Genomic DNA, 23527 nt, shown 5'->3' on the forward strand with positions numbered 1-23527 from the left:
CAATAATGTAAAGGCTGAGGTAAATAGCAAGTGTGCTTGTAACATCAAACACTTACAGGTACATAACATATCCCTGACCAGAACAGATTTGTCGTCAGAAAGAAACGGACATCTGAGACAAGACAACCCAAATTGCTTTACAGACAAAAACATTAAAACAAAACAACTGTGCCTGTATCAAGCCATAGGTCTACTTAGCCTACTCCTCCGAAAGCCGATGTCCTCCACAACACTAAACGGTTGATCATCCAAAGCAATAAACTCCATTACCTTCTTCGTGATTGTGTTAGCTTTGGCATTGTCCTTTGCGAACCTTTTTGTCTTTTCAAAGACCGCGGCCACGGACGGAGTATGGGTGCTGCTCGGAGCTTTCCTCTTTGATGCTACTGCAGCCGTCGCTCGCTCAAACTGAGCATGCTGCTCGGGGTGTTTGGCTTTAAGGTGGTTAATTAAGGCAGTAGTGCCAAAGGTCTTTGCGGACGACCCCCCTCTAGATATTTCGGCTAAACACTGCTTGCAAACTGCAATTCTTGTGTCGCTCTCCGACACTTTAAAACATGACCACACCGCAGACATCTTTGTTTACGTTTATCGCGTCACTAGACGCTGTTTGCTTGCGTCATTAAAACGCGCCGCTAATATTCGGCCTTGTTTTTCACTCATTTTACCGGATACCGAATGTGGCCGAATGTGGCCTTTTTTGCAATATTCGGCCGAATATATTCGGTGGCCGAATATTCGGTGCATCCCTAGTTTTATTTCACACTAGTGTGTTTGGTGTTTGGATAAACTGATTTGGATAGAGCTGTCATGCTGCTGTCTGTACTGGTTGTTCATGCTGGAGATATGGAGGACCAGTATGTGCTGTGGTCCCTCCCTGCAGAAGCCAGGCTTTATCAATAATGTAGATGTTTTTGAGGAGGAGAGGTGTGGTGTGTATCTCTTTTCCTTTCTCCACCCTCTGGCCCATCTCTCCAACCCCCTCAGCTGTCTCCCCATACCCTCCAGTGTCAGGTTTCCCCTCCAGTATTTGTGCATTGAAGAGCAGATGACTGAATCTAATTAGGGAAGATATTACAATAAGCTCCGATACCTGATGCTTTGACATACTGCAGGCCAAATCCAGGCATCTATATTAAGCTGCTGTTACCTCCTATTGTTCAATTGGTATTGTGATCGGATCTTATATAGGCTGTCTTCACTGACAGACACCCCCCAGATATTGTAGGCAGTGTTAATTCCAGTTGTAGTACATCATTTTAGTAAAAGTAGTTAGGTGTTTCAATTGATTCAATCGATTATAATCGGGATGTCAAAATACCAAAATGTAGTAGTCGATGATGATGGGATGAAATTTCCACAATTCCTGATACGAAAATGTCAGTTACTGAAAGACAACAGCAGAGGCATGAACATGCAATATACTTACATACACACACACCTATATACACCAGTTCAAGGCTGCAAGAAGTAGGTTACTACAGCAGTAGTGACACACCATTAAAACATATATTCAAATGCTAACCCTATCAGTGCCCCACCTCTGCACCGATCATCAAATGACTCCAATCACACACAAGCAAATCCGATCTCGACAATAACCTGCTGAACTCCATGTTCCTAGATAAACCTGTCTAAGCTGTTTCTGCAACAATGAGGTTGAAAAACTGTTGCGTCACAATCTGTAGAAGGACTTTGCCATAAGTGAATAACTTAAGCTGCTTTCTGACATTTTCCTGAAATTCCGAGAGTGGCTGTATGAGAGAGTGTCCACATCAATTGCTGATGGGATTTTCTGGAACTTTTCCTGGCAGGCCCCTGGTAAATGTCTGAGTGAGGTCATGTGGTAACGCAGCAAGAAAATGTCTGGAAACGAGAATGAGGGGCATGTTGATGAAGTCTCTATCACACGACAGACGTGAAATGGAAATAATTAAATTTTATCAGGACAAAAAGAGGTACCATACACGTAGAAAGATTGGAAAGATGATCAAATTTTACAGTTTTTGGCAAAAAGTGCAGATGTCGATGTGCTGTCAACCACTAACTTAGGCTATTGCATTATTTCATGGCTCTTTCATCATGCTACATTGGGCCGATATACTTTATTTCAGCGTGTCTAAAGGAACCCATGTTAATTTTATCTCGCTAAAATTTTCTGCCAACATTTCTATTCCACTGTATATCGTGTCCTGTAGATGAGCTCTGCTTAAATTTGGCTAGCCTGGGAATTTTTGTTCCAGAAGATTTACTGTGCTGCAGATTCTACAGTGTGAGCATGAATTAATGTCCCACTTTGACATGTATGAGGCCAGCAGTATGCTTTATGAAATCGGACATAGGTTAGTATTGTTGCTACAGCTGCTTTTTTAGTTATCCCTGTTCTGTTCGCCTACATGACAGCCAGACACAAGACTGACTGAGGAGGTGTTCTGCAGGCCTGCGGGGGGTGCACAGTGATGTGTTATATGGTCCAGGTATCACACACAAACGTCATGTGCTCCCATTGTTCATGCACATGGGCCCAGCATTCTTTAATAGTTTTCCAACCATGGGGTCTTGATAGCAGTCTGCCGTTTTGGGTTTGTCTCATAAACTAAAAACACCTTAATAGATTACTATTTAATCTCCTGAAGGTCACCTCACTATTGAACATTGGAGCGCATTTGAAGCTTTAGTGAATATATTGTAGGACAATTGTTGCAACGATTGAGTTGAGTAAAACCAAATAGCAAGAAGCCGTGTATGGCTGCAACTAAACCTTTCAGTCTCTCTAGTGCGAAGCCATTGCCCCAGCTCCAGTGAAGAGATTTATCCTTATCTGCAGTCATAGTCTGTCAGCATCAACGACAGCCTTTGATTATTGTTGAAGGTCACTGTTAAAACCAGCATAGGTCTCACCAGCTCTCTCACTTACAGCAGTGTTTTTAAAGAGCTTGTAGTGCAGCTGTCTTGACCACAAATGTGCCTCTTGCCCCCCTGTGCCTCACTAACGCTTCTGATCCTCACCAATATGGCGAAATCTCTGCTGCAGTGATGAGCTAAATCTCTAAATCTCTGAAATTTCAGCAGCTTGTCAACAGTGACGTGTCTTGTGAACACGCAGATTAATTAATAATGCGGACATGTTGTCATGGTGATGCAGAACTAGAAATTTGCTGTATGTATGGCTGCACTTCGCTGAAACAGGTTTTTGACTCAGGGCAAAGTTGTATAGAACCACGGTTTAAAGCAGGGGTTTGGCCTCTGACCTCTGTTTCATCAGCTCCACCACATTAGTCTTGTTCACAAATATTTAATCACATCTATAGATTTTATTTTGTACAGACGTAAATTTGACTATTCAGCAGATTTGCTATTTGTCATCCCCTCATTCTCTTATTGTGTAGTTTAGTCAAAGCCAATAAGCTAGGTAGCAACTGTTACTAAGGAGAATGCGTTTTTGAACCTTGAACTGTCCCAAACTAATGTTGAGAGACTGGGGGAAGGGCTACTAGCCAGACAGGTCAGTAACGTTAGCAGATCTCGGACTCTGGACTGTGGCTGATGTGTGTTCCAATTTGGCTCCTTATTGTGGACCAGATATGGAAATGTTCTGAGGACAACCAGGTGCAATCTTAGGGCTTGGCAGCCACAGTCTTTCTTATATGTGCTTCTTTTACAAACCATTAAACAGGACACAACTAAAGTTATAGGTCAACATATTTATACACGTAATCATTGTTCATGAAGTTGATGCATTGTGACTGTCATTTCATGAACCCTCTAAACACAAGAGTTGCAGAGCACTGTATAGTTTTGTTGGTGCATTGCCTAACCACATCCTGTTTATAAATTCTGAAATCTTTGTCTCTTTCTGTCTATGATTCTTAGTTCAGGGCTTTGATAAGTGCCCTTTTAGACCCCAACCCCCAATGCTTTTTAAAATAGAGTTGTTCTGATCTCACTTATGTCAATTATTTTACACCAAAAAACTCCATGCTATTTATTTCAAGTGACATCAAAATCAGATGCTCATATGTAGGATTCCTAACACAGCCATTTGAAGAGGCCTTTTTGTGCAAAGGGCCTGTTGATGGCATTTTATGGAACTAGTATAAGTTTTCTAAATCAGTGTTAATTTTGGCAGCTATTTTAGATTTAGTCTTTTCTTAGTCTTAGTCTTTGTTTTAGTCGACTAAAACAAATTCCATTTTAGTCTAGTTTTAGTTGACGAAAACGAATTCCATTTTAGTCTAGTTTTAGTTGACGAAAACAAATTCCATTTTAGTCTAGTTTTAGTCACATTTAATAGCCACATTAAACTCCTTTTCTATAAAAACATATAGCTGGAGCCTAATAGCTTAAAAATATATATTTAATTTTAAATGTGAAAACAAAAAGTGAGAGGACGTCAGACTCGAGGCGAACACAGAAACATCAGCTCGGTACAAACCAACTGCAGCTTCTGCTCTGATCAAGAAGCTGAGGTGCTGATCTCTGATCAGCTGAGACCAGAGAAACTGTATTTTCAATGTTTCCCTTGTTAAGAAGCAGTCGGTCACTGAGAGGCTTCCTCACGTGTTCTAGCTCTGATCTTGTGTCTCTGAGCGAGTGCGCGGGGCCGGGGGCGCAGCCTCGGGACCGGTGCGCTCTCTTGGAGCGCACAGACACACACACACGCACAGACACACACACACACACACACAGAAACACTTGCCCTCTCCAGATACTTAATGACGGCCTGATACGATGATGTTAAAAAAATTATTGTGACTTAGTCAACCACCAACATTTTCGTCTCGTCAACGAAAGTTAAAAATAGATTTAGTCATAGCTTTGATTTTCAAAGATCCGTTTTCGTTACGTCATGGAAAAAGGGTTCTTAACGAATATATTTCATCATCGTTTTCGTCAACGAAATTAACACTGTTCTAAATGAACTGAGAAGTAGCAGCTTGCCTATTTTAACTTTTAACTTGCTGATACCTGTAGCTGTATTGGCTTCACTTGAATAATGTTTCCAACTCACTGCTGCACACCTCAAAATGCAGGCAGTTTATTAGCAATTTTGTTATGTGAACACATATAAACGACTCTTGCCCTATGTTCTAAAATGTATAAAGACATGGTTTTGAAGGAACAAAAAAATGGAACAAACAGCTCACTATATTTCAGTCCCTCTGTACCCTGTTCTCACATAGGCCTCTCTCAGCTTGTCAGAGAACAGTGGGAGAACCGATCCAGGGAGGAGAAACATGACCCTTTGCATCCACCCCAAATACCCATCCATTGCAAGGAATGTGAAACTGTGTGTTCTGTCCAGGTAATTAATGCCTGGTTTGGTTTTCATCTTGTTTTTCAGGATTCTGTGGACTCTTCAGCAGCAGGTGTTTTTCCAGTTGGATTTTAGCCCACTGACGTTCTCCCACAGCCATGGAATCGGTATGTTAATGAAAATCCTCTTAAACATCAAGCCGATATTCCATCCATGTACAGCAGTTTAAGTGAAACAGCTGGTTAGCACTTGCTTTTAGAAAAAAATTCTGACTAGTTCCTACATCTATTTGCACTATAGTACAAAATATGCAGTACATTGTGGTGTGTGTGTGTGTGGATGTTGTTTTTTAAATGTTGGTATTGCAACTTGAGACCCTTTGAACATATATACACTTTCCCCTATTTTTTTTTATATCATATGCTTAAGTATACAGTCTCTCTGCTTTGGTTTCACTGCTAAAATAGACCCCATACAGTGAGTAGCCTAATCAGACTGATACATTTAAACGCATTATATCAATTCTGCCAACATATTTGTATTGAAAAAGTTCCACCTGGCACCCGAAAAGTGTCAATCTTTATTTGATGATCACAGTTTAAATTGTAGCGCGTGTGTTATGTAGAACGTGAATGCATGGCACATCGAATACCATTTATCCTAGTTCAAGTATTTGTGATATGTATATCGCGGTAGTTCATATCGTTATGAGGGTAAATTATTTATATATATATCGTGCAGCTCTAGTACAAGGTTTTAGTACTTTATTCAATCGCTGTGGTATGATGATATACGTATACAAGAGCACAATGAAATGCCTTGACCTTGCATGCCACCCAAAGGGAAAAATTAAATGCGGAAGACGAGAGGGGGCCCTCCTACACAAGAGTTCACTGCTGCTGTGGAGCTGGCCCTTTGCAATAATGAGGGTCGTTCATATAAAAAATTGTCAGGGAACTCCAAAGGGTTTTATGGGTCTCTGAACACTTCTAAGATATCATCTGATGATACACAAACTAAGCTCCATGGGCCTTCCGCAAATGGTGCTGTCGTTTTCCAAGAGAATTAATTGGCCAATAGTTGGTGCTTTTATATGCATTCGTCAGTTTTGATCGAACTTAACCAGCTCCTATGCAGATTAGGTGTGTGAGGTTACTTACCATGGCAATGTCACCTACCAGTGTTACCCTGAATAACCAGGGTTAATTATTAAAGTATCTCATAAATCAATCTGAGGCATCTCAAGCTCTTCATTTTAAACCAAAACAACTAGTGTATTGTGTTTTGTTTTAAGCAGTATTGAGAAAGACTGCCTGTACATGGGTGCATTTAAAAGTCAGGCTCTACCTTTTATTGCCAGTCATGCCTGTGTGTGACTGACTGTGTGTGTCTGCAGAGGTTGCTTGTACCAACAAGCAAGTGCAGTAGAATTGAGCTCTATCCACTGGAATGCATGTATTAAGAACAGGGCTTAGTGCATGGCTAACCTCTGCTTTCCTGTCCCTTCGTCAAAAGGACAGCTACCCCCCCCCCCCCCCCCCCTATTTTTCCAAGCAGAAGTGTTCGATCTGTGAGCCACAATACCAGTGAATATGTGTTATTAGAAATCTGCGGCATGGTGATCGCTGTCTGCACTGCCTACATTCATTGACCAACAGCTGCACAACTGTCTCAGTCCCCCTCTTCCCCTGCACAAAGTCATCTCTCTCCTCTGTCTCTCACTCTCTTACTCTCCTCCCACCTTCCTCTCTTGCGTCTGTTTGTCTGTAGCTGTGCACCAGAAAGAGCTGCTAATGTTTACCTCTCCGAGGTGCCTATATCTGCTTACTCTCAGTGGCAACAACGGAAACTGATCACAAAGCTTATTGTGCAGCCGGGAATGAAATACATGCTGCTGCATGGGTGCCTATGGTGTGTGGGCATGCTTGCACCTAACACACACACACATCTTCTTCCACTCTCCTTCTACCTCTCCTCATGTGATACCAGTCACATGGTTTCCAGTCAAGCGGCTCAGTAAATGAGAATCAGACTTTTATTTTTAACTGCTTTAAATCCTCCACCTGGTCTTCATCATTAGCAGAAGTGACTGGGGTGTGACGTGATTAAGACTGGGTTTAGACACAGATTTTTATCAGTCAAATTATTCTAAAACACAAGATTTGTCACGATTCCATATCTGTTTGTTTAGGGATAATTTAGTTACTCTTAACGCTATGTTTTAGCACTGAATATGTGAGAGTGATGTGTAGAACTAAAGTTATGGGTTCAGGCCTTTGTGGCATACCTTTTAAATTTACATGTTAGAAATAGTTTTGGGACCAAAGTCTGTTGATTTATTGCAGATAAAAAGCAAAAATTCTTGTTATCACACCTTCTCCACTGGTTCTCTCACAGCTCGCCTTCTATCCCCTCCCCTTCCTCTCAAGCAGGGCTCGTTCCTCAGTGGGGATTAGTGTGTGCTGCAGCTCAGAACAGGGAAGTGGGCCCTGCTAGTTGCATTACATAACCCGCCCCCACTAGTGCAGCTCGGGCTGGCCTGGCTGGAGAGACGACTATAGAGGCTTTGTTTTCCCAACCTTCCCTTCTTCCTCCCCTCTACCGCTCCTCCTCTTCCCCTTTAAGCAAGCTGCATACTGATGCCGTATAGAAGGAGTCTGTTTGCCGGGAACAGGCAAGGCACTGTGGCATGGAGTGCAGAGAAATACACTAATAGCAAGCTGAATGGTGCGAAGCGCACCTCTTAGGCAGAGGAATTTGAGGGCTGCCATAGGTCATACAATTTCAGGGACATAGGGAAACAAGGGACTGCAGAACGGGGCTTTAGTATCCGCCCAGGGGCTCCACATCAGCATCTATGCCAAATTTCTCAATGTTGACAGGTTATTAAGTATTTTTTGTGCAGCACATGAACACACACGCACGCACACAAGCACGTACACTATTCCCCACATGGCAGTCTGCCACTGTAGGGTGGGAGTGGGAGGCCAGTGTGCTCTGTGTAATGGAGGTTCAGACCAGTTAGCACTCTGACTGAGAAGAAGTAACCCGTAGGCGTGAGAGTGAAAAAGATAAATAGCAGTGCACAGCGGCAGCTTTATGCACAACATCTTGCAGCAATGAGTCCTTTGCTTGCTCTTTATTTCTGCATTTTCCTTGAATTGATGAGGAGGGAAAGTCACTCGGCACCAGAAGATACTTGGTGTTATGGGTATGAGTAGCAGAGATTTTTCCATCTCCCACAACAAAACACTTATTCATTTCTACTGGCTTAAATTCAAATTTGGAAGGTATTTGAATGCCATGCCTATAATCATGCTAGAAGCATATTCAGCAAGTTATCTCTTGGCTTGACTGTCACACATTGCTGCAGCGGTTAATGTAGTTCATATGGTCTCGCTACATGGGAAATTAGTCTCTGCATTTCTTCCTTGTTTCTGACTCTTCAGGGGTTTGGTTATTCATATGTGTTGAGGAATATATTTGTTTTAAGGTCACAAAAGCCCTCAAGCAATTCCAAAATAGTTGGCAATGTTTACAAAGAAAAAGAATAGTTGTCATATGTTGATGGTATAAACATTAAATTTACATGCAAGCCCCTCTTGCTATTTAGATATGAATACAAATAATGTGGTTACTCACATTTGGGATATATATAGTAGTATCTGTGCTGGTGCATGGGCTCCATGAGCACAGGATGTTGGTTTGCTTTCATCAGGATTTTTTCCTGCTCCTGCTGGGAGGTCATGGTTTCTTCCCAGGCACTGTTTTCCACAAACTTAAGTACACGTTAATACACACACGTAAACAGGATCTGTACCTGATGGTTAGACTGATTTAGACTCATTGCTTTATAATGTTGGTGGTCCATGAGTTGCCATGAATTCTACGGTCTACTTATTCCATCAGCGTCTTGAAGCCTGTGTTTTTAAGATCTGGTCTGTTTTATGTCATTCCCCCTCTTGAGTCATAGCCGCTGTCTTCGCCCGTCCTTTATTTAGTTTTTTGTGGCTCACCTCACTTTATCTTTACAAGAGTCTTGTCATGGAACTCTAGCTTTTTGAAAAAAAAAATAATTACAGAATGTGTGATTGGAGGCAAATGATTATGGCAACAATAAATGTTTTTCTCAATATTTTCTGATATGGTTCATACCAGGAGACCAAATGTATGCTTAATGTATTAATTTTTAAATTTTGTATGATTGTAATGGCTTTTTTCATATTGATAATTAACACAATTTACACAATAATAGACACTACAACATTATGTTTATAGTGATCAATGAAATTTATTATTCTGTGTTACTGGACCCACTTTCATCCCAAGGCTTCCTCCCTGGATACAAAATTTGAGACAGTCAAGGAGTGTGTGTCTCTAGTTTGCCTTTTTATACTATCTTGGCGTCATCTCTGCATTTGGAGATGGGCTTGAGTGTGCTTTCAGTACGCCAGCCATGAGCCAAGTTCCCATCAAAGAGTCGCTGCTGCACCAAAGACAGTGTTTAGATGTGATGGCTAATTTTAGAGCAGCTAGGCTCTTGTCCAAGGTGGGGGAGGATAAGATAACATTGAAGCAGCCCTCCCTCCTTACACAGTTTGGTTTTGATAGTCAAACCAATATCCATCATTCAGCTGCATCCATCACCCCTCATTCAGCCCCTGTGAATGTTGAGCACAAATTAGATTTTTGGGTGTCGATAGATACAAACCTCAGTCACGGTTACCAACTCCCAGTGAGTGCATGATCTCACTGAGGATCTTAAATTAACTGGTATTAATACAATTGGCATTTGTCATATTTGTTTGTAGTTAAGTACTACATCATCCTTCATTGTTGTGCTAGTGCTACAGTACACTCTGAACAATATCTGAAGACAATGTACCGATACAATAAAGGGACACATACTGCCTCATATGTCTCCAAATTAATGTGCGAGGGGCTCAGCCTGGATAAGCAGCTAGTTTGAATTTCTAAACTAAACCATGTTCAACTAATCTTTTGCTGTATCCGAGTGCAGTGCGAGTCAATTGGCCCTTATTCTCTAAGAAGGTAGTCAAAACCAAGCGAAGGGCTATTTAATTCTGAATGAGAGCAGATATCAGCTAAGATCCCGTCTCTACAGCTTCTGGCCATAATGGCAGTGATAATGGACTGTGTTCTGATTTTTTTATGTCAGAAAGGCATCTGGGTTCAGGAAATCTGGCCCTCAATGGTTGTGGATATGTTACTCGTTCATTTATTCTCTACCAGAGATCTGAACTCGATCAATTTGGACGCGCACACAAAACCATGCAGTTACACTCCCCCAGCACATCATACTTATACACAGACCATGTGGCAAAGCTGTCCCTGTCTGGCCCCTCTCACAGCCACAGAGCATTGACCTTGGTTTCAAGTAGCTGTGCTCTGTTAGAAAGCCAACACCTCTCCCGGGATGGGCTGACCTTGTTGTCTGACACACTGTAAGTCTGCACGCCCCTCTCTGTCTCTCTTATTCAGTCACCCTCACCTCAACCTCAGCGGTCTTTACAAGTGCCTCTGTGTGAACTTCACCTTTGCAAAATCATGAACATTATACTGTAGAGGAGCAGGGTTTAGCAGGTTTGGGCTTCTCCCCCACCAGGTGTTCCTTCATCAGGCAACCACGTCTTCTCTCAGTGACAACATGCTCTTTTATGATGGTATTTGCAGCATTGCACATCATTGTCCCCTCCCTTTATGCTCCTGACTTTGATTCCCTGCAGCTGTCCAGCTGTCCAGCTGTGCAGTGCATAGATGGGTCCAGACATGTATATCCATTTCATTGTAGGCTCATAACTGATAGTGTTCATATGTAGAGGAGGTTGTTACCCAATCATCAAGCTTGCCTCTTTCTCAACTTGTGTTTTAGTCACATAGGAATATGTTCAACTTGTGTAAAAAAGTATTGCTAGTATTTGCATAAAGTGTAAGCCAAAGCAAATTTGAAGTGTATGACATTCATTGCGTTATACAGACTGTTGTTTTAAACAGGATGTTCTATATTATGTGAGGTCATAATTACAAGCTTGCACTTCAATCAAGCTATAAACTGGTAAACACGACCCAGAGCATATTCTTACATTTCCAGTCAAGTCGAAAGGAGAACATTTTTGTTGGAGAAACATTAGGAATGTTCCTTTCCCAGGCTTCTGAGGTGGTGGGAAAGTTTGTATATTTGAATGACAGCTGGGCCTGCAGCAGTAGTGAAGCTCAATGTAAACAAATATGTTGCTGTAGTTCACCTGACAACAGTTGACAAAAATGACCAACACAATTTCACATCTTATCCGAGAGGCTATAGCATATGAAAATGGTAGGTTTACTATTCTCTACAAAACCTCTCCACATGATCTCCTGATTGGGTGAAGATTTGGTTATTGGCTATGCGTGTAGCAACATAACGCAATAATGGCCCCAACGATATTTAAAGAAGCAGCCCTCATGGTATGTTTCATCTACACCTTATTTGAACTTCTAGTGTATTTTACCATTTATAGCCATCACTCTATCACAAACTTCTGTTAGGAGCTTAATTTGATACACTTGAAACTTGGTTAGCTTATTTAAAAGATTCTACCAAAAATAATTTGTTAAGCTTTTGAGTTTTTGTCTGATGGTGAGGCTGTGGCATGGACTTTCTATGTTTTACCACAAAACAGGAAGCGGTTTGTAACTCGATTGTAAATTGTAGAGATTGTAATTGTTCAAATCAGCCTCAAACAAGAGTCCTGATTAATTAATTCATGCGGCTTTAACTTCACAACTTTCTGTTACTCCTATATTGTTATCCATTTCATCTCACAACTGTCAAAGGTTATTTGCAAGCAGCAAAATGTTTATTTTTGCTCTGAGTTTGCTGTAGAGTACTGTAGAGAAATGTTAAAAGACATTCTCAGATGTTCACTTAAATGTATCGGCCAGGTCTTTGGCCCAGGGCATTGGTATCTTGTTGAAGGCCATCTGGAAAACCCTTCTGCTCTTATTAAAAAATATGAAAATCAAATCAAAAATGCTCAAACCTGTCAGCATTGTGGTTTGGTTGTGTGCAGTCCAGTTGTGTGTATGTATTTGTTTGGTTTATAAAAGTTGGGCTTGGGCCAATAGCCAGCCAGGAGGATAGACAAGGAAGCAGATGGATCTATTTGGACTTACCCCTTCCCACGCCACTTCATCCTCTTGGCCCTCCTTTACCAACCTGCACGCCTCTCTGCAGAGTAGAATGAAGGGGGCTGTTTGTGTGTATGTGTGTGTGCACGTGCGTGCATGTGGCTGTGGGTGAAGACCGAAAGCAGACAGAGGGAGCGAGAAAGGCTTTGCTATTGCAGACCTTTCCCTACAGTTTCAGTCTGCTCTGAACTATGCTGACATATGGCTCCTGCTGCCATGTAGGAAATGCTCTGGTACTCGGCTCTCTGTCTCTGGCTCCCCCCCCTCTGGTACTCTCTGCTGTCTGCTCTCTCAGCCAAACCAGCACTTTGCTTGTTTGTCCCACGAATGTCTTGCTTTTTCTGGGATGTTGAGTCACCACAACCAATGAGGTCCACTGGCTGTCTGCCGATTGTTTTAGCCACTCTGCATCCCTCTCTCTTGCTGTAGCCATCTCAGTAGTCAACGTTTCACCTGCAAACATATAAATGCTGTTAGTACGATGCTAAAAAAAATTGTTTTCACAGGCACACGCCACTATACGCAGCATACTTTTTTTTGTGCTGAGGGGTGAATTGATCGTGACCTTGTTGTTTAGCCCCATTTCATTGCCTGCCCAGTTTCTGTCTACTAACATGCTCAGGAGAGGGTTTGCAAGCAATGTCACCACAAAATGTGTCGCAGTCACTCCACAACCACTGCAACAATGCAATAATTAAATACAATCCTCAAATGTAAAACAGCTGGTGAATTGAACAAACAAAATTAAATTTTCTTAAACTTTTGTAGTTTAAAAACAAGACAAAAATGGAACTATCGAATAAAGCAAATGGGAGATTCACATAGTATACGTGTCAGAAAGCTATATATCTGGCTATATTTTCTGTTTAATAAATATGCATCTCACTGTTTCATAGAGTCACAATAAAATATGCTGTGCATGCTTACCTTGAGGCATTCGAGAGTCATTCAGAATTTGTGTAGAAATGCAGGGTCACAGTATTATTGGAAATCAGTCTCAGCTGAGTAAAGTTTCTGGAAGACACCCTCCCTCCTAACCAGTGGACTGTAAATAGAAAACCCTGAGGGACGATCAATACCAACTCTGCCTGTTGATGAGGAGGGAAGCTCACTGTGTGAAAGAGATGCATGGCATGTTTTATAGAGTAGATGTGCTCACACGGTATCCCCAAAATTGCCCCCATCTTTTTCCCATATTGGCATGGCTGGAAAGGTCCCTCTACTTTTGTATTTTGTTACCACTGGTAAGGAGGTTATTTTTCACCCCTACCGATAAGGTCGGTTTGTATGTTTGTAAATAGGACTGCACAAACAAAATATATCAATGGATTTAAGTCAAAACGTTGCTTTGTATCACACTGACTCCTCCACTTCTTTTTGGAGAAGAGAGTAGCTGTGGGTCAGTGCACTGATGTCATCTGTTGCCCTAATGGTAACAATAGCTTTAGTTCCTCTTCCCATTCCTTCCTTCCACCCATCCATTACAACTGCTACAGCCAATACCCATCTACTACACTCCGACCCCCCTTTACCGTCCACCAACAGAAATAAGAGCCTCGGTCTTATTGTTCTCAGTGATGTAGATAACCATAACATAAGGAGAGCAGGAGAGCCAGAGTCAAGTAGAGAAAGGGGTAAGGGGTAAGAGGAGGAGCACTGGAGGCTAGCTTTTGTTTAAAAAAAAAGTTGAGTCTCACAGTCTTGTGTGGCTGTTTTATGACTAGATAGTGGGGGATGGTACGTAGAGGGTTTAGACAGGCACTGACCTCTGATCTGAAAGACGTATTCAGGAATTTTTAAAGTCAACTAGTTCACCACCCTCTGGTGTCTGTCTCTTATCATTATCTCAGAGCGTCAACCAGCACCCCAGGAAAGACTGTGCTGTGCTGTTCTTATATAATCAGAACTGTGTTCTTCTCGTGCTTCTTATTCTTACCTCTTGGCCTTTTTTGGTGACCTTTGGCCAAACCTTAATGGCACTGCATTGACAGCATCACAAACCCTTGCAGCCTTTGAGAAGCTGTTAAAGGGAGAAGGGATTAAAGTTAGACCTGTGTTCAAATTCAGCAAAGTAAGCTAGCAAAGTGTTGTTATGGTATGTGCTTGTTATATGTTATGGCGAAGCAGTTGTCAATGTTGATACGATTTAAAGTTACAAACTTACAACAAATGTCATAATTTCAACAAACTTTAGAAGGTTCTCAAGAAACTATGGTCTTTGTTTATATATATATATATATCTTTCACAAACTCATAATAACTTATGTTCACATTTTCTCAGAATATTTAAGCCCCAATAACAAGCCATATATCTGTTTTTCAAATATATATATTTACTTTCAGTAACCATTTATTTGTCACCTTTAATTGTAGTACCTGCATGGTAGCTGAGAAAATGGGTTGACACATTATGTACCAGTAAATGACTTCCCAGTAGCATTACAATTGAGAATCTGGTATGTGTATGTGTGATAGCGGTGTAGTATTTTAAGGCTACATGCATACAAACATGGTTTCGTAAAAATAGAATATAGTAATGTGGATGTAGCCTAAAATTAGGTTTGGCCTGTCCTCTGTACTGATGCCTGGCCACTAACTCAGTCCTCCTTTGTTGTACAATATTTGCCTGCTTTTACCTTTCTACCTCTTTGTTTTTGTTGTTTATAGATTACAGTAGGTTTGTGGTGCGTCACTAATAGTTGTGTCAAAAATATTAAATTTAAGTGGGAAAACCATTGTTGGGTTTGTTTTCTGGTCATGATTTGTTTATTTATTAGTAATTCCTGTTCTCTTTCACTTTATTTTTCTAAAGCAGACTTTAAGTACCTAAATGTGATAATATCATGTGATGGGCTTTGCCCGCAAACAGAGGGGCAGTTGGGAAAGTTGGCTTCTTTATATTATTGAGACACAACACCATGCAAGCTCTGTGCATTTTTTGTCATTGTGTTTGACAAGCTTTGTTTTCCGATCCACATCATAATTTAAAACTGGCATTTTGAGACCTATACATTTCCGAGATTGTTTTTTGAAAAAAGCACCATGATGTGCGGAAGAACATTGACTTTGACCATAACTTAGAGAAATTGAGGCCTTTTCAGATTTAGCAGGCTTAGCGTGGATATTCCCGTAACTAGGCAGCAGCCACTCACACCATTAGATTGAACCATTCAGATTTAAAGCTCTTCATTCTTTGTCTACATGCCTGCCTGTCTGTCTTTCTCTTTGCTGATTAACTTTCTCTTTCCTGTTTTATGGACAGCACAACGCTCTAATTGTCTCTGATAGCAGTATTTGCTTAGACAAATGTGATTGCAACTGCTACGACTAACATCAGGATTATCATCAGGAATCAGTCCTGATGATCTCAATTAATTATTGGGTGAGTCACCATTTGAAAAAAAAACAAATAAAAAATCAATAATAATGTATTACAGCAAATTAGTTAAGGCCTTGTATCTTTGCCACAGATTGCTGTTTTCATGGCCAGAAGGGAGAGTGACTCACACTCGTCCGCCCTCACATTTAGAGTTTGTCTGCCCATGAGGAGCGAGCGGCTTGTTTGTGTGACAGTGATGTGTTCAGATAAGACATCAGAGGTGTGGAGACTGTCTATTTTCTGCCCTGCATCGTTATCTGCTTGCTCCTGGCCACGTCACAAAGCTTGAAACTCCGACACTGCACATGTAGGGTTGTGTTGTATTTTTGTCTTTTTCTCAGTCAGCAATGCGCTGTGGCACTCTCTTCAGAAATACCAGTGTTGTGTGGATTGTATGGAAGTAAACCGGACACAGATCAAATAAGCAAATATATAAACTTTATTTATTCTTTTATTTCTAGTCACCACTCGCATAATAGTAACCCAGTCAATGTAGCGATGAGGCTGGTTTTGGTCTGGTTAGGTCATGTTGGCTCTTCTATCTTGATTTAGTAATAGAGCCCATGTGCCTGTAATTGGGAAAAATATTGGTCTTGGGTCAGGTCCAGACCAAAAAAACATAATTCCTATCTGTTTCCAGTTGAGCTATGTTAGTTTTCTCTCCGGCTTGGACAGAAGATTGCTTCCTGAGCCGCATTCTAGTACTTATTGGTCTTTGATGTATATGTTTTGAGTTATGCTTTACAGCATTCAAATTTGAACTCTGTCCTAGAACGTGAAATACCCTTAGTAGGAGACAAAAAATATTGGTGTAAATAAAGTATTACTAAACATATTAATAGGTGAGAGCCCAGCTCTTTTACACCAGTTTTCCAATTTTAGTGGTTTTTAACACTTATACACAGACACAATTTGCCTGGAGCCAGCATTGCAAAAACTTGTGACGTACGCTTCTTCTTCCTCATGCAAAGTTTTCAACATTTCACCCAACTGTCCTTAGAATCAGATATTATATTGTTATTAATTCATTGCCCCCAACCACTACCTCTAGCACATACCTGCTCACCAAGAGTGCATACATTATATTTCAAGTGGAGACTTGGGCTGTATTCAGATATTTATATGGGATTATCCAGACATTTGGTTCTGCCCATTCTCCAAACTTTGCCTTTCACCTATGACCAACACAGCAGGAGATTGTCCAGGTCAGATGCATTCACAACCACAGGAACATTTTCACTGCACTTGGCTGAGGGGTAGCGTCTGGGTAGAAAATGAAGGAGGCAAGACATAACAAATTAAATTTTGCTGCGGAAAACACAGTTTTTGTTTTAAACACACTGACATTGCCGTCTGTTCCTTTTGCCAAAAGCTTTGAAATATTACTGATCATATTAATTTAGTTTTTTTTAGGCATGCGTTTGTTGCATGTTAGAAACGACAGGCCCTCTTTCTTGCCGTTAATTCTCTGGGTATTCTCCTGCTGTATTCTCACATGGACTTACTCTGATATTGTCAGGGCATTTCACTAATGATCTGTCAGAAAAACTCCGGAGAGCTTCCACATCTGCATTATGTCATACAACCTCTCTGGATATCAATCCGAGCATTTTAAAAAGACAACCAGAAGCAGGGTATTTTTTTAGCAGGGTGCCCTTGAGACAAACAAATGTACTAATGCATCTTTACAATACACTGGATTGGTATTTAGCCAGACAGGACCAATCCCCAGCAAATTATTTCTTATTTGCTTTTGGGAGGTAGCAACAGTTACATGTATATTTGTATTACTATTCACAAGCATTACAGTATTGCATATCCAATCTTTACTCATTGTGGTTCATTTCACAATTCCTATGCATTTCATTTGGTTCTACCTCAATGTTAAAACAAGTGCAGCACATGATAAGGTGTAGTTTTTCTGTCTAGTGAAATACTTAATTTTAATATGTTTGGTGATATATCAGAGGTGAAAGCGTCAAAGAGAATTTTCTCTGCTCATATTCACTCAAATCATCCCAGCAGGGTTCTTCTTTATCCACTGCAGTCTATCATGAGAAATTCTATCTCATATTTTCCGTATTTTTCATATTTATCTCAATGTGACCCACAATTCCAATTTATAATTCAATGCAGTTCCGCTTTGTTATGTAAATTACATTTGAAGTATGGATTGCATGATTTGTACTATTATTCTGTGAAGACAGAATCCAGTAGATGTTGCTGTGGATGCTGCTATAACTGTTACTCTGATGTGGTTGAATCCACGAATTTGAATAGTAAATTATCCCGCTTATGCCTGTATCACACAGTACAAAGCAGGGGGAGGAATTTATCCTCTCACATAAATAAAAAACTGACTTGACTAACATGGAAATTGGTGAAATGATAAAGGTAGATTTATCATTGTTATTTTCAAGAACTACATTTTCACCTTATTCTGATAATGAAAAAGGTTTCATTTTGGCATATCTTGGCAAAGGCTTGTGAACGTTTTCTTCTTGGCTTTGCTGCTGTTTAGTTCTTCAGGCTGTTTTGGCTGCCCCTCTTGTATTGAAGTGATGTAGAGCACTGGAGCCTGAATAGGCTGAAATAAACAATAGGAAGTCTAATCTCTTCCCCAGCGCTCTCCCCCTTGAGTTTCATAGTCCCGTGTTTAGCCCTGAGCAGAGTGAAATGCCTAATTTTCAGCAACATGGCTACCTCTCGACAACTTTGAATTATAGTGAAGAAGCAGCTTGTCAGTTTCTTCAATCTTTTGCATTTTCCTAGCTATTTCATCCCACTAAACTTAGTTCAATGAGTTCAACCAAGGTGTAGATATAAAGCCCTTATACCAGCTCATTGTTTTACTTTCAAACCAGATAAGCTCCAGTTTCTTCATTGAGCTGCATGGTTTTTATTTTCCGCAGAATTGTTAGTGACCTCAAGCTCAGTTCACCTGTGCTCTAGTTGGCATTGTTTACTCCCAGCTTTCCAGTGCTGTGGCTCACATAGCCAACTGGTGTGAGTTGCTGAGAAAGGAGGCCCTGCATAGCAGTGGAATAAAACACAGCACCTGTCACAGAGGCCTGAGGGGGACAAAGAGGACATTGCTATATCAGCAATGCTCTCTGTATGTTTCTTTCCCTACTTTTTTATTGTATATATCCTCCATACTTAGCCAGTTTGACTGCACTAAGTTTTATTTTATACTGTAATGGTGTGTTCACCAGCCAATCCGGAAGAGCACACAGCTTGGGGGCTTTCACCGGCTCCTCCAGGAGCTGTGTCTGGTTGACACCATGTTACCTTTGGCCTACCAGTGGCCGGGCTTTCGAGACTCAATTATCAAATATTTCAACTCACATTGGAATAAAATTGAGTGAAATTTGCATCCAACGCACTAATGGTGCAGCGCAATTGACGAATGGGACATTTTGGAGACAGAACCATTTATATCTCGGTGTGGATCTGGACAAAGGGGCAAGAACTACATTTTCACCTTATTCTAATAAAGGAAATGTTAAATTATTGCGTATTATTTGATACTTCCACATAATTCTTTGGAAATAATTAATGTAGCTTGAACAAGCATATTTTGGGGAAATATTTCTCATAAATATTTAGTAGTTCTTACTACTAAGGTAAGAAAACAAAAATGCAATGGAGCGCTTCCCTGATTCTGGGAAACCTGAGGTGGAGAGCAAATGCCTGGTCTTCAACCCATGTTCATAGTTTCAAACGTGGAGGCTGGAGTGTTTATGTGCAAGTCAGTAGGTAGATGGGGGAGCTGATGGTGGCATCTCCTAATGGAACTGGATCTGTACGTGATCAGGAATGAGATGAGGCAGATCTGCTCCTCACCTGTCCTGTAGTGCAGGGTAAGACACGCACACATACACAATCTGTGTATCAAGGAAAGCCTGCCATGAGTGCTTGCTGGATAATCTGATGAATCTCCCCAGCAGCATGTGCGCCCACCTGTTAGTACAGCCCCTTGTTCCCCCTTCAATCACTACCACATTACTGAGAGGGGGGTAATAGTGTGTTTTCGTGTGGATAAGTGGGCAAGAGTGGCTTGAGGAATGTAAAGCCACTTAACTGTTGAAAGATGACTGGTTATGGTGTGGTGGGCATAGGACAATATAGGGGTAGAGTGGTGTGTGTGTTCGGCTGATTGAACCATAAAGATCTGGAGATTAGTGCTTCTGCAATCAAACATGTGCCATACATGGGCTGCTTTTCTTGGAATCTTACATCCGATCTACTGTACGCTGGTGTATGGATAAAGAGGCATGTGTGGTTGAACAAGAGATTCCGGTGTTCAAAAGACAAAAGAGCCCTCCTGTTCTTTGCCATTGCTTTAAAGAAGAGCCAAACCTCTAGGCAACTTTTGAATGACAATTAACCAGCAGGTTTGACTCCTTTTGGCATGGTTTTAAACACCAGTATTATAAATTAATCATACTGCTACCTGGTAATGGCTGCATGGCTGACAGCTGTTGAGTGTACCGTATGGGTGCTGACCAGCTTCTTTCCCTCCATGCCAGTGTGAGTCTAAGAGCTTTCAGTTAAGGAGAACTCTGCTTGGGCAGATTGACACACTCAAGAAAGGACAGAAAAGTAGTACTCCACCAAAACAGCAAAACAATGTAAGAATATAGTTTTCAAATCTGTGTTTTGGTGCATGGAAGCTGTATAAGTGAACCAGAGAGTGGTCAACACCAGAGTAAATTGCTTAGCAGCTAGTAGCCGTTTTCAGACATGAACTCCAGTAAATGTCTTGAATATTGTGTCTTGAATTTCAAAACAACAGGCAAATGTCACTAACATTCAACAGAGGGGTGGTGCCTGGGTAGATTATGCAGGAGGTAGGTTATAACTTAGAGATTTCGCGGCAGAATTCCCTTTTTTCTGTTTACAGCACATCGGCGTCAGTCCTTATCAAACACTTTCAAAGCTCGTTGTCTTTCAAAATTGACATTGTGCATTGCTCCTCTTTTTAATCCTGAGCTATTTGAATTTGTCCTGTTTTGTTTCTGTTATCTGTTAGAAACATAAACACACACACTAGCTGTGATTATACAAACTTTTTAATTCAGTTTTATCACAAGGGTTCACAACATTTTTCGTACATTTTACCAGAGGGCTAGCAGGAACTGACTCAGATATTTGCAGTGTCACATACAGCCTCTCTGGAATATTTCAAGAATATGTCTGGACTTCAATGCATGTCTGAAAGCAAGTAGCGACTGCTCAGCAGCAGAATACCTTGTTTAGCAGCTATTAAGAGCAGAGTTGAAAGTGACCCAGGTGATCCTGATGATTCTTGTCTTCACCCACCAGGCTCCTGCAAACAGGGAATATTGAGAGAAGAGAAAACATGAAATAGTATAGTAATTCCTGCTAACTCAACCAAATCACCATAAACCCTGTAGTTGCTTCACAGTGTGGCATACTCTTCAACAGCACCGCACCTTGTGTTTTACTGAGCAGCCCCCGCAGCAGCACAAGGGTTGGGTAGATCTAGAAGTGTGCAACGTGGTAGATAACATAAAAGCATCAGGTAGAACAATTAACAAGTGCTGAAGCCACTGAATTACACAAATGTGATGGAGCAAATTAGATGAGGCGATGTGTCCCTCTCCCGGGGGTGGTTGCTGAAGCTGTTAGCTGGGTGTCCTTCGACAGAAGTTACCAGCACACACTCATTGGTCTCCTGCACTTCCCTTCTACCACTCGGTGGCTTTCACACACTGCAGAAACGTGAGCCTGAATAAATTGTCACACGCTCGCAGAATATCTTCCCAGGATGTTATTTTGTGCAGGGAGGATGTTTGAAATGCCAGTCACAGACACACTGCACCCTCCCCCATCCTCTCTCCCACACACAGTCTTTTATAATGTACCGTTGAGCAGCAGTGGAAGAGTGCAGTGTAGTATTGCAGAGCTCTGCAGGGCTTATTTTTTTGTGTTTTTTGAAGTGTGTGAGTGTGCCGGAACACATTGTGACAGTGTGGCGTAACGAGGCAACACGTGAGCCATTCTCACCGTGGGACTTTATGGAGAGGCTGATTTACAGCATGGCTATTCACACCATCCTGCTTGTTCCTCCAGACCCTCCCCTCTGTCTTTCACAATGGGCATCTTCCTCTTGATCTCCTTTCAGTCCCTTTCTAGTCATTTCTTTCCAGCTCTTTCCCCCTTTTCCCCTGTAAAAATAAAATGCATTCTACCTCCTCAGTTAACAAGAGGAGATGAGCAATCTGAGGCAGTGAGGGAGGGAGGCTGAGCTCAGCCGAGGCATTGACAGGAGTAGAGAGACCCAGAACGGGTGTGAGCAGCTAAATATAGAGCGCCTCTTTGGAGAAGTGATGATGTCACAGGCCGGAAAGGAGAGGAAAACAGGGGGAAAATAAGTAATGCAAGACCTGGAGGCCGCAGCCACTTCTACTAACTGATTATGCTGTAATGAGGGCTTAATTGGTGATACAAATAATTTGGCATAATGTTAAATTTTTTATTAGGATAGGTACTTTCCAATATTCCTGATGACAGGGACAAAAATATTTGTACTAAATTTCCTTTGCTAGAGTACTGAAATTCTTCGTAGAAACATTTTTGCACAGTTCTAGTTTTGCGTACATGGTGTGACAGTCCCACACACCCTCACCTCATACTCCATATCAAGGAGACTACCTTTGTTGCACAAAACTAATATATAATCCTGTCAGATCTCTAGCACGAGATAACTGGATAGGTGAATGCATCTGTAATGGTTTGCAGTAAAAGGAAATGTGGAGGAGCGCTCGATTTACTGCAGCAAGATCTATGTGGTTGTGCAACCGTACAAGCCTCCTTGGTTTTTTCTTTCTCCTGCTGGGTCTGTAGCATAACACATTTCAGATGATGGCTAATACAGAGGGATGTATAATGAGAAACATGTGGCGACATAATGCTTTACTGGATTTTACATTTCTTATATTGTGTCGTTCAATTTGTTTGCGTTTACATGTTTTGATAAAGTAGAGAGGCTAATGTTAATGGTAAAGGGACAGAAAAGAAAGCAGTGCTTGAATCACCTTGTCGTAATGACTGTCTTTTTTTGCTTTAATGTGTCTACATCACATAAAGGTATAGTTTGGTACGAAACAGAATGGAAGAGTAGAGACTCTTGTTCCCATGGCTACAACATTATTTACTGCTTATTGGGAAGCCTGTGGTTTATGGATGTGATAGTTCTGATGCACGCTCGACACAGTTGACCAATTGCAAAGGAGTGGTCCAGCTGACCAATCAGAGCAGTCTGGGCGAAATTGAGATAGAGAGGGAAAAAAGTCCCTCTGATATACAGTATGAGACAAATGTGTATTTTGAACCTGTAACTAGCAGATGTAAGGGCACTTTTAAGTGTGTGTGACAGGGGCAGAGTTGAGAACAGGGTGTTGCTGGTAATCCAACTAACAGTCTTTTTATCAGTATTAACTTTTATCAGGTCAGGGCCAGTGAGGATTTTATTGCAATGCGGCAGCTTCAGCGCAGAGCCATTGCTTATTCTTATTGATCACCAAGCCTGGTGGATTGTTTAAGTACAGAAGGTTGGCTAGTCTGGTTGGAGCTGTGTATAAACGTCCCTGTAGAGTGTAGATGATACACAGCTACAGTAAAAATAACAGCAGCAAAAAAGTCGTCTTAACATTTTTCAAGAAGCTGTCAGT

At 41.3% G+C, this 23527-nt stretch overlaps 1 protein-coding gene across 1 annotated transcript in view; it reads left to right on the forward strand.

Moving 5' to 3' along the window:
* The window catches only part of ankrd11 (ankyrin repeat domain 11), an 87171-nt gene that overhangs the window by 17499 nt on the left and 46145 nt on the right, over positions 1-23527 (forward strand). The window contains exon 2 of the mRNA XM_062382153.1: positions 5345-5424. The gene's annotated coding sequence lies outside the window, so the exon portion shown is untranslated. The remainder of the gene's footprint in view (positions 1-5344; positions 5425-23527) is intronic.

This window comes from Platichthys flesus, chromosome 1 (genome assembly GCF_949316205.1).
Source record: "Platichthys flesus chromosome 1, fPlaFle2.1, whole genome shotgun sequence".
In the NCBI taxonomy this organism is placed as follows: Eukaryota; Metazoa; Chordata; class Actinopteri; order Pleuronectiformes; family Pleuronectidae; genus Platichthys; species Platichthys flesus.